Raw genomic sequence first — 12,148 nt, 5'->3', positions numbered from 1 at the left:
TGCCCAGTTTTAAAGAAACACAATATGAATATTAAAGCATGCAAAATATTGTGAGATGATTGGTCGATGGCCATCTCCTCCCCGGTCCAGGTGTCGCTGAGGTCAGACAGTTGGGTTTTTCCCTCGAAGGCCGGTCTCATAGACGTGCTGTTGTTCTTGTTCCTAACCGACCTTGAGATGGTCTCCTCCGGTACTCCCTATCCGGGCCTATTCCACAACACTTTGAAGAAAACAAGTTCATGCAGTTTGTCTGCACATTCCTCGCCCCCCACCAATCCACACGAGCACTCTAATACTAGATATTAATATGATTATAAGTTTAACACAACCTTAAAACATATGTTTGCAAACTGCCGAAAGCACATTTTCCTTTACTACTTTGTGGAATTTCACCACATGCGCTTTTGACGAAAATACTAAATTGAACTCAAGTGAAGCCAACACGCACAACCCCCCCCCCCCCCCCCCCCACACACACACACACCTACACACACACACACAAATGTTGATATGAACATAAAAGAGCCGCATGCGGTTCGGGAGTTGCGGCTTGGCCAAACCTGTACTATACAACTTTATTTGTGTAAAATTTTCACAACAGCTGTCACACAAACAAAGCGGGAAAAACCGAAGACGTGCGTGTTCCGCCCACGCTGGATTTATTTGCACCTTTGAAAAGACACCGTATTGCCGCAGATGTGGCAAAGAGTACTTTTGGGCATCTGAGACGGAAGGATGTCCAAAGCATCACGTCACCTGCTCTGGTAGGAATGGTGGTGGGACGTTGAGGTCAACCGCTTTGGGGTTGGCTGAATCTTTGGTCGCAGGATGCCACACACTTGAAGACAGAAGCAGAAAAGCAGAGCTAAATGCAAAATGTACTCACCGGTGACTCCAATTTTTTCCCCCCCTGAAGAAATGGATGGACGGGTGGCCCCGGCTGGCCGGTGGGACTCTTGTTATTCTGACCCTTTTTAGTGCGCGTTTGGGGCAACAACCGTTTTTTGTGGCGCTCTCTTCTGGTTCAAGAGTGCCCTGCATGTGAATTTGCCTTTCCTGCCTTCTGATTGGATGAGCGCCGGTGTGACGCGGTGCCTCTGTCACCGTGGCGGGGGGTATACGTCGGCATCGGAGCGTCTGCCAATGTCTGAGACCGGCTGGCAGTGTATCGGAGGTGTCGAGTGCGGTGCCGCTGGAGCTCACTCACCAGCTGGTGTTAGGGCCACAGAATGAAGGCCAAGGAGAAGACTAGAAAGAGAAACAGAAACTTCTCCTCCAATTGTTTGATTTGTCTCTTCTGAGCTTCGATGAATTCTTTCAGCTCTTTGTTCCTCTAGGACGGACAAATGGAAAGTAGCCTTCAAAAGCCAGTAAGCGTGCAAGTAAGTGCCGGGCTGGCTTTGGGCCCTTACCTGTTGCGCGCTGTGCAGCAGATCCATTCTCTCTTGGAGGATGCAAGCGTCGCGCTCCCTCAACTCCCACATCAGGGCTCGCTTCCATTGGTCCACGGCGCTCCTAAGCTCTTGTCTCTGATCCGCCGTCAGCACGTCATTCACGCCAGCGTGGCTGGCTTTTTCGCCGTCCGTGGCGGGGCAGTCCCGCTGCGGTAGCGCCTCGTACAACATGGCCTCCAGCTCCATGATCCTCTGGGCCGCAATCCTCGTCCATCAGTAGTCCGGCGGGAGATTTGAGGGCGGCTTACCTTATGAGCCTGGTCCATGGAACGCTTCCTGAAGTCCAACTCTTCATCCAGGTAGCCCTTCTGGTTGCAGAACATATCCTAGCACAGCTCAAGGTCAGAATTGTTGGGGCACATTGCCCCGAGTTCCCCTTGGCTGATGTCGCGTGTCTGTCTACCTTCTCACTTTCAATGTCCAACATCTTCTGTTGAAGTGCTGACTTGGTCACTTTGATGTATTCTAACCACTGAGGAAAGGCTGCTGTCACATAAGCAGAATGCGAGAGCGTGCGTGGACGTGCGCGTTACCTTCTCGGCTAGGGTGGGAAGGGTCCTGGCGTGAATCACGACCACCTGCTCCTCGTTGGTGAGATTCTGCAAGAGCCCAAAGGCACAGCGTCAACAAGGTTCTTTCAGCGCAAAGCCTTCCAAAAGTCACATTTGAGCCGCCGAGTCTCGTGGAGTGCGAACATAAGGAGTTCGACATACACTTACGGCGTTATCGCCCAGGATGTCCAGCTTCTTCATCAGATCACTGATGACGATGTCCTGGGGAAAGGCGCAAGGAGCAATGTAAGGTGTTCTGGGACCTCAGGTTAAGGTTAGGGTTGCGAGGGACGCCTTACGTACGCTCACGCCGTCGGCCTCGCAGTAGATCTGCAAAGGGCTGAGGCCGTCTGGGAAACGGACTTGCAGAAACTTCAAGACGGGGGAGCGCCACTCCCTCTCCTGAAAGGCAGAGGCATGCATCCGTCCGTCCGTCCGTCCGTCACATCTCTGGCCTCAAAACGCTTGTGCGAGTCTTCCCACCTCCAGCTCCAGGATGCGGAACTCAAGCAGTTCGTTTTGGTCTCGGATATCCTGGATGTGCTCTTTCAGACGCGCTTCTTCCGCCTCCATCCGCCTGACCTGAAAAGACAGTCAGACCTCATCTGCGGGGCTTCCGGACGGGTGTGACGCCAAGCGACTCCGCCCAGCGCCTTTCTTTCCGTCACCTTTTCGGCCAACTGCTGATTGCTCTGACGCAGCAGCTGCTTCTCCTCCACCCACTTGACATTCTAGAAGAGACAAACGCGTGGACAGCTTTGGAATGTTGTGTCATTTTCATCCACAAATTCTTTGGTTGACTGGAAAATGACATTTGCTTTTCTCCACATTTTCCCAGCCACGTTCAAGGGGGGGGGGGGTTGGTCCAGTAATGCCAGACGAATGAGTGACTGAAGAATGTAGCTATTTTGTCTGAGAAAAAGGTGTGCTCATTGATAAGCTTACCTGTCCTTGTTGCTTCAGCGCTGACTCCAGATCTGCTACTCTGCTTTGATAGTGACCCATTTCTACTGTCATGTAACATGGGGGGAAGAGATGGTGCAAATGGTAAAATATGGATTGTTCACAGGAATAAATTGGCAGAGCTGAAATTCCAAATTTGTCCAAAAGATGGCGCCAGACCAAAACATGAGACCAAAAAAGGGGCCAAAATAAGCTAAGCAAGTTAAAATAGAAATAAAACAGGAACACGGTGTCGGATTGTGAGTCACGCATGGACGCACAAATGTGATTTTTACTTTTTGATTTCTTTGCTTGGCTAAAAATGTATTCTGTAACAGCTTAAAGCAATATTGTTAGTCAATTCGATCAAGGGACCCGTCACTATGAGAATAGTGGCGTGACATAAATTGTTTGGAGAAGCACAAATGTGATTTTTACTTCTTGATTTCTTTGCTTGGCTAAAAATTGATTCCCTCTTTCATGAACTGTGTTTTGCAATCGAATTGTTCTGGGATTGAATGATTTTATTAACACGGGTATCAGTGGGTGAAATTGTTCGGTTTCTGGAGTGATTAAGATTTGTAATTCTATTTCATGTTTCTTCAATAAATGTGTTGTGTATATTCATCTACTTTGTTGTGCGCTGATTTGTACTGAATGTACAATCGATGGTTCGGGGTTGATTTGACAATTTGATTAATGTGCGGGGGGTTATTATGGTATAACATAGGACCGTAATAAATAAAAGTAACATCAGACAATTTTAGAGAATTGAATAACTTTCGTAGTTATTTGAGACACGAGTGAATTTCAATCCGTTTGAAAGTTTGCTTCGTCTGAATAAATTAACGGAAGTGTTTGAATCGGATTATCGGTTTGGTGTAGAACTGAAAGTAATTTAATTATTTGAAGGGCGCAGGCCCGTTTCCCCTTTTGACGGGCCGCGTAAAAAGTAACTCCGAACATGTTAGAGAATTAAATAACTTTCGTAGATATTTAAGGGAAGAGTGATTATTGAAAGAGGTGCGTTTGACACTACCATCAGCTTTTCTCTGGTCTGAAAGGAGGAGGAGAAGCCTCCCTCCTCCTCCTTTCAGACCAGAGAACACCCGAGGCTGGGTGAGAACCGGGAGGCTGCGACCCGGCCGGGGGTTGCGGGAAGGGGCGCCACCTTGATCTCCTTCTCGGCGTCGTAGTCCCCTCCGCTGGTCTGGGCTAGCAGAGCGTAGGCTCGTTGCAGCGCTTGATATTCTTGCGTCAGCTGGCGGTAGCGAAGCTCCGCCTCCTCATGCACACACCAATGCAACACAGCACTAGTACCAGAATCAGTCAGACCGGCGACAAAGCACCCGCGACGCAAAGACGAGTCCGATTCCAGGCTGAAGAGGAATGTTTGGCGCCAATACGCTGGCAGAAATGGCGGGCTACCTCTTCGGGTTCCGTGTCGGGGGTTCTGTCGGTGTGAAAAGACAAGGACGATCCGTCCGAGTCCACCAACACGTCTTCGTCGTAGCCGTAAAATGTTTCGATGACCTGCGGGCGCGGAAGCAAACATCTCTCTGAACAAACTGAAGCGACACCTCACGATGAATCGACGAGAGGAACGATAGCGAGAAAAAGGCCATTTCATCTTGCGCAACACCAAGCAGCCGCAAACAAACAGACTCACCTTGCAGGACCTCACGCTTTGTTCCTCCTCAGAGATTCTCGACGTCGGTATCGTAGCAGCAAATCTCTCTCCTGTCGACACAAATAATCCGCCTTTGAGATTCTTTGGATGCAAAGGGAACGAACGGCTCCGGCGCAGAAACAAACGCGACTCACGATGACATTTCTGACATGAGCTCCTGTCTCCAGAGCCTGAAAAACCCGTCACCGGCGATGATTGGAGGGACGCTCGTCTTTTCCAAAAGTGACAACTACAGGGTGTGTCAGGGTTTTCCAGATTATCTTTATCGTATGATTATGTTGCTTTGACTTTGACTGCAACCTGTAATAAATAATATTATTTATCCCTTATTTATCCCTATCGCTTATCCCTTCCTACACAAAGTCGTAAAACATCCCTTGCTATGTTTTGACTAGAGGTCAAGGGCTTTCTCTATTCAATCCACTCTTACACCCACCCTGTTTCTCTTAATAAAAATGCTCGTGCAGGAGCCGAGAGTCAGACTTCATTCGTACAACGGATGGACTCTCCACCTGCAGGTGTCCAAAAGAACTTACTTGTCTCCCGTGTGGTTCTTGCAAAATAAGTTGGAGCGAGCGCAACTCTAACAGGGTGCATTTTGCCACTAGCTGCCTACGGACAATGACGTCGCGCTCGCGGATCATGGTTGACGGGCTGAGCAGCCGGGCGAGTCCGTCGTTTTCAGCGCACAGCGAGTGGCAAAGGCGCTGACAAAACGGGAGCTTTGAGCTGCTGAAAACGGCAAAACAAGTCTAAAGCGTGTGTTAGAGATTTGCTCACTCCAACTTATTTTGCAAGAACCACAAGAGACAAGGCAAGTTCTTTTAGACACCTGCAGGTGGAGAGTCCATTCGTCGCTGTCTGAACAGCGATTATCGAATGAAGTCTGAAAGGTCTCCTTCCTGCAAGGGCATATTTATTAGGAGGAACAGAGTGGGGGTATGAGTGGGCTGAATAGAAAGCCCTTGTCCTCTAGTCTAAACATCTCAGGGGATGTTTTACGATCTTGTGATAAGGAGGACAAGGTAAGGTATTTATTACCTGTTGCATTCCAACATAATCCTATGATAAAGATAACCTGGAAAACCCTAACATCTCCCTCCTGTTTTATCATATGATTATGCTACCCCAAACAACAAAGACAAGTAAGAAAAAAAACACATATATATGTATAATGAAGAAAGAAGAATAGGAAAAATAAAAACAACAAACAATGATAGCAACACTTTCCAGTGAAGATGAGGCATTACCTTAATACCCCAGATCAAACTTATTGTGTAAGCGAAAAACCTGCTGGCCAGATGTTATTAGCAGGAAAATTCTTACACGGTCCCTTTGCCTTAAGGCGACCAGAATGCTATCAATAAAAAACAAAAACACAGAAACAGTACATCATTGTATCCATCACTTGTGAAGCATTTTCGGTGGTCAAATCATCAAGTTTCTGTAAAACATGCTCAACAGAACAGCATCTACGCAATCCACGTCTCATTATCATTATCACAACTGTCACGTCTAAGAAGTTGTATATGTGCCCGTGTTTTCGTCAGCTGATGATGTTCTAGTCTGTAGGTGAGGTCTGTCACACACACCGGCGCACACACTCTTGTCCAGTTGGCAGGCAGCATCGGACAACTCCTGTGACCACAAAACCATGATCCGTACTGAACAGGCACGTGCACTCATAGGATGCAGGTGGGGCAGTGCCTCTGAACTTCTGGCTGAAGTAGGTCCCGTCCGATGGTGCAGCCATGTTGGTAGTAGAGCCCTTACACCTTGAAAACGGCTCTCTCATCCTGGCACACAGCGGTGATGTCCAAAGCTCCCATCCAGTTTCCTCCTGGAGAGCAGTCATCGTTAATGCATTTGTGGGTCCTGCAACCTTGGGTGCAACATGTGTAGTCAGCAAGACTTGGAATGCTCCCTCCCGTCGTGGCTGGCCCAGTTCCTTCCTTTGATGACCTCGATGTAGACCCAGTCTCCTGGATTGATGGGGTTGTCGACCTGTGAGGAGGAAAGATCAAGCGGCAGTAAATTTGTCTTTGACACAGTTTGAGCGTCCTGATCATATAATCTGCCAAGGACTGCTCTTCATCTGTTGTTTGCAACTCTCGTAGTCAATTGTAGTGCCCATTTAACTGGCAAATAGGAATGTTTGCGGGAAGAGTTTGAACACTTCCTAATGATTCCCTTTAACCAAAAACTATTTATGACAGGGGCGTTCCCATTTATTGCCTCCTGGTTTAAAAGAGATTGTCTTACCCATGCCTTCTTTCTCCTCACACGCTCGCATCCACACAGGGTGTGAACACACACACACACACACGCACACGCACCCACGCAGACAAAGAGATTCTAATCCATCTCTCATGTAGCTTCTCTTGATAGAATCTCCTATCGGTAACTGTATAGCAGACGTTTTAGCATATAATCCCATACTCTGCTCTCTCACTTCTACTTTTCCATGTCGGTGCAGTCGTAGGTGGCCCCTATTGCAGTCATTGTCTTGTTAACTGTTGCCTTGTGACTCCTATGCATGATTGTGTGAATGTCAAAAATTGAACGTACCTAACTTTCTGACCATCCAACCTCCACTGTGGTGCAAAAAAAACCTTACTATTGTATTGAGTAGGTACATTGAGCAACCTAGCTTCCTCCTGACTGCCAAATGTCCTGTTCTAAAATTTATATAACTCGACCTCTACGTCTTAAGCTTGATGAGCCAAAATATCAGATCTTGCTCTTGTTTCCTACCGTTTTAGCCTATTTGTTTTATCCAAATCCGTTCAATCTCTGATTATAATCTGTACCCCTACGTATTTTTCAAATTTTTATTTATTTATTTATCAAATCTCCTCAGTTCTGTCAAACTCAGTGCACAATGAACCTCCCTTCCACTTTGAACCAAGCTTCACCAAATTTGGGAACGCCGTAGCAAGGAGTGCGATTTGGTTGTCAGACACTCCAAGTCCATATCTTTTTGCCGCACTTCACCCTATCAAGTTGGTGTTCTTTTGTTGTTGCTTCAGAGCGACCCCATCCATCACTCTTGAATGAGTCCATTGTTCAAATGAGTCAATTTTCATCATTGTGAGTTCCTCCGCTTTTCACTGTCTTTTCCGTCCCCGAGGATGTTGTATTTCCTCCGGAGTGTACTTGTCCTCCTCCAAGCACAACAGCAGTCTTTTCTTGTCCTTCGCCAAAGGTCAAAGGTGCTTCAGAGCCAGGCACCATTTTGTGGTTGTTCACGGCTGCAGGCGAAGTCTTGGATTGGGTTTCAGGGGCCCTGACACTGAGAATGACAGGCTGGTTTGAACACTTGTAAGACTATCTCCAAATGTAGCTGCTTCCATCAATTTGCTGGTAATGTTTGTTTACCAAACTTCAAATTCTTCTAATAACAGAGGTCTCGTTTTTATATCGTAAATCCTGCAACTCATCCTATTTTTGAGCTACATTTTATCTATAGTTCCAATTTAATCGGACAGTATGTTGTCTTCAGTATCATTATTGAAAATCAACTCATCGAGGTCTGCTTTCCACATCAAGCCCTGATCTGTATGTCTTGACCTCTCACATGTTATTGTCATGCTTGCTCAAAAATGTGACTTAGAGTATGGTGCTGTGAATTCTCAATCTCCCCAATGAAATTGGATCCCACCTCGTAGTTCTTATCGTTCTCATGTTCCTGTTAGCCTGCAATTGTCCAAATCAAAAATGTTTCCTTTTAACTGTCTTTCTTTTGAACCTCTAAATCTCTCGTGTTGCTAAACTATCTACACCAGAACAAAAAATTTACCACAATATAACACCAAATGTATTCGAAAATTCATTGTCATAAAGTGTTGTATTATTACTATCTTCCACTATCTGTCCTAGTCCTACTCACTCCCCCCCTTCTGAGGCTTGGCAACGCCCATGCCTCACACCTTGACAAACTTTTTGGGAGAATGCGTTCTTTACTACATACGATTCCATCATCATTTAATTTGACTTTCTTTCCAAAACGCTTCTCAATTTCTCAGTTCACACATCTTCTACATGTGTTACTGGTTCTCCAGTTTTTTTTCTAGTTAATTATCAATCCAAAAGCTACGTGTTTCTTTCTAACATTCAACCTGCTCAAAATCATTCTTTCATCAAAGTCGCTCTACTAATTTTCTATAGTAGTCGCCAACGACTTCAACCATTCAACCTGTAATTTCTTTTCATTCAGGCTATCATTCATCAATGTTCATTTGCATCTCACACGCAGTCTCCAAAAAGGAGTCTTTCTATCACATTGGTCCCAATTCATCCAAGCTCACCACACAACATTCATATATCATTTCCAACTTAGGTTTCCTGGTAGAGCAATCCACCAATTCAAAAAAACTTAACTACAACAAACAATTGGCAAATTAATCTGAATTTTTTTTCTTTGTTTTTAAATTTGAAGAACTCAATCTCTCAGATTTAGCTTGCATTTAGAATTTTGTATAATCTTATAACACAACCAATCAATTATTCCTATTAAATGTAGCATTGCAAAATCTTAAATTCACAATTTAGCTTCTTCCAATTCCTGAAAGCATGTTCTGTCATTTTTTTTTTTTTCGAATTTCTCATGTGGGCTTGACACTTAACATGCACTAGTGTGGATTAGTTTCTGCTTGCAAACAGATTTCTCTCTTTTTCCTCTCATTTTTATCTTTCAAAATCATTTCTGTTCTGCGGTGCAAATTGGATAGACCACAGTCTAGCAAATTTTTTTATACTAAAACTTTAGCCAATGTTCATCATTTTAACATATACGCACACACATGCACAGCTCTCGCATGCAAAAGGTAGTTCCCAGCAACAATGATTCGTCACAGGCTGGCCATTTCCTGTGGTCGATCATGAGCTGGTCCCTCCCATGCACACGAGGACAGCACATTCTAATTTTATTTATTTATCTTCTAGAAGCAAGTTGCATTTCTTTACCACTTGATTTGCATATTTTAACTTCAGTGTAACACAATTTGAGCTCTAGTCATTTGTAATTTGGACATACAAACAGCATTGTCATACTTCTTGGATGGACAGGACTTCTAATAATCTAAAAAAATTCTAATAATCTGACAATGACATGTTTTGCTGTCATATGGGCATCTATTCTTTCTTTCTCTGTATGAGCATAAGCGGTCAAAGAGGAGGAAGCTTGTCATGCTAAAAATGAGGCTTTTCCTCTTTTCCTTCCTCCACCCTTTGATTGATATTGTTTTGCAAAACGACACTCTCGTGCGAAGTGTCCTCGTCTCCCACAGTTCCAACAGTTGTCAGAATCCCGTGGGGGTTTTGAATTATATGGCGGCCTGCGACCTTGTTGGCCTCTACCTCTCCCTCTGCCTAGCTGGGACCCTTGGAAGAAGACTGTTGTATCTTCATCTAGTTCATCATCATCATTATCTAGATGAAATACATCAGTCTTTTGCCTTTTTTTTGATCACTTTTTTCAGCATGTCTGGCCCATTGCATAGTTGTTGTCACACTTGCAACATCCACTTCCACCAAATGTTTCCTCACCCAGTTGCCTATTTCAGGGCGGAAATTAGTGAGGAGCGCATTTTTAAGCTGTTGTTGATAAGCACTCTCAGCTGTATCATTGAATGGGATGCCACTATGCACCCTGAATTCTTTTTCAAATCCCAATTGAATGGCGGCCTCATCACTTTTCAACTTTCTATCTTTTGTCTTTTGGATTTGTTCTCTTCTTTCTTGTGAAGCTTTCAACCACACTCTAGCACTTCTACCACTTCTTCCACATTTCAAATTTCCTTGTACTCCATACATTTTCTTCCACTTCAGCATGTATTGCATACAATTAAGAAATCTACTTGCCATGAACTTCTCGTTTTAAAGAAGAGCAGAGCAAGAGATTTACCGTTCTTATTTCCCATCTTAATTTTAGTAGCTTAAGGTTTTACAATTTTTTTCAATTTTTTTTTCTTTGAGGATCCTCAATGCAGGTTTAAATTGACCTTCCAACAGATTACTAGCCTGTTTTATTGCCATGGATCAACGCTAGAACTGCTTTTTAGTCATTTTATCCTACCAGTCACACACTCAATCACACTAACTCCAGCGCTTTTTTAGGCCTCATGGCTCGGACAAACCAAAGCCGTATCTCATAGCTCGGATAAACCAAAGCCGAATCTCATAGCTCGGACAAACCAAAGCCGAATCTCATAGCTCGGACAAACCAAAGCCGTATCTCATAGCTCGGACAAACCAAAGCCGTATCTCATAGCTCGGACAAACCAAAGCCGAATCTCATAGCTCGGACAAACCAAAGCCGTATCTCATAGCTCGGACAAACCAAAGCCGTATCTTTAGCGCTTTAACTTACTTGTCCCCTGGTTCGTTGCACCGCCGGATCCCGTCAATCCACCTCTGTCAGACGAAGGCAGACCTAAGATGCTGGCCCAGCGAAGAATTCTCTTCCCAGGACTTTCTTTTCCAGGTCCTCCTAATGGACGCTGGCTTGTCGACAATGCAGCACGTCCTCCTTCGCCGGTCAGATGGTGGGTATGAGGATCCCGGGTTTCGGCACCAAAATGTTAGAGATTTGCTCACTCCAACTTATTTTGCAAGAACCACAAGAGACAAGGCAAGTTCTTTTAGACACCTGCAGGTGGAGAGTCCATTCGTCGCTGTCTGAACAGCGATTATCGAATGAAGTCTGAAAGGTCTCCTTCCTGCAAGGGCATATTTATTAGGAGGAACAGAGTGGGGGTATGAGTGGGCTGAATAGAAAGCCCTTGTCCTCTAGTCTAAACATCTCAGGGGATGTTTTACGATCTTGTGATAAGGAGGACAAGGTAAGGTATTTATTACCTGTTGCATTCCAACATAATCCTATGATAAAGATAACCTGGAAAACCCTAACAGCGTGTTCAAACGCGTGCGCACAATGCTCCTGCTTGAAAGGTCGGAGTTTAAGGGGCCAATTTTTTGGATGGCGGCCGCCGGCCAAGCTTTGGACGGAAAAGGTTTCCTGGCGACAGCGAGCGAGCGCGGCGCTGCCGTACGTGCACCGAGTCACCTGCCTGAAGACCTTGGACAAGTCGTCGATGATGTGCCGCTGCTCCACAACTTGAAGGAACTCCATTTCACCGTCCTGCTGGCCGCAACCGCGCTCCAGGTCATTGAGCGAACTAGGCCTTCTCTGTGGAACACAAATGCAGTGGACTCTGTTGGCACGCCGCCGTTGTCCGCGTCGACTTACCAAGCTTGCCATCTCCTCGTTCTCCTGGGTGACAAAGCGCACTTTGTTTTCAAGGCGACACAGCACCAGTGAGAGTTCTTCATTCTTCCTGCTCAGGCGTTTGTTTTTGTACAGGAGTGGCAGAAACTGGCTTTCTGTTTCTCTCAGTCGCTTAAGCTGCAAGCATGAAGTGCGGGATGCGAAAGACGCACAACACGCGGGCCAGAACGTATCCATTCCTTTTGCATCGGTTTGAACGGAATCGTGGCTTTGGCTCCCAATA

The 12,148-nt window shown here is 45.5% G+C and overlaps 1 long non-coding RNA gene across 1 annotated transcript; it reads right to left on the bottom strand.

The window, feature by feature from the left end:
• Positions 1-5,456: 5,456 nt before the first annotated feature.
• Positions 5,457-11,548, bottom strand: LOC125966156 (uncharacterized). The gene is made up of 2 exons (XR_011086403.1): positions 8,833-11,548; positions 5,457-8,755 (listed from the first exon to the last, which is right to left on the bottom strand). It is a non-coding gene; the product is annotated as an uncharacterized lncRNA (long non-coding RNA).
• Between the last annotated feature and the right edge of the window lie 600 nt (positions 11,549-12,148).

This window comes from Syngnathus scovelli, unplaced genomic scaffold, assembly GCF_024217435.2.
Source record: "Syngnathus scovelli strain Florida unplaced genomic scaffold, RoL_Ssco_1.2 HiC_scaffold_32, whole genome shotgun sequence".
NCBI classification, from domain to species: domain Eukaryota; kingdom Metazoa; phylum Chordata; class Actinopteri; order Syngnathiformes; family Syngnathidae; genus Syngnathus; species Syngnathus scovelli.
The sequence above is the reverse complement of the archived record's forward strand: the minus strand, read 5'-3'. Positions and strand labels throughout refer to the sequence as shown.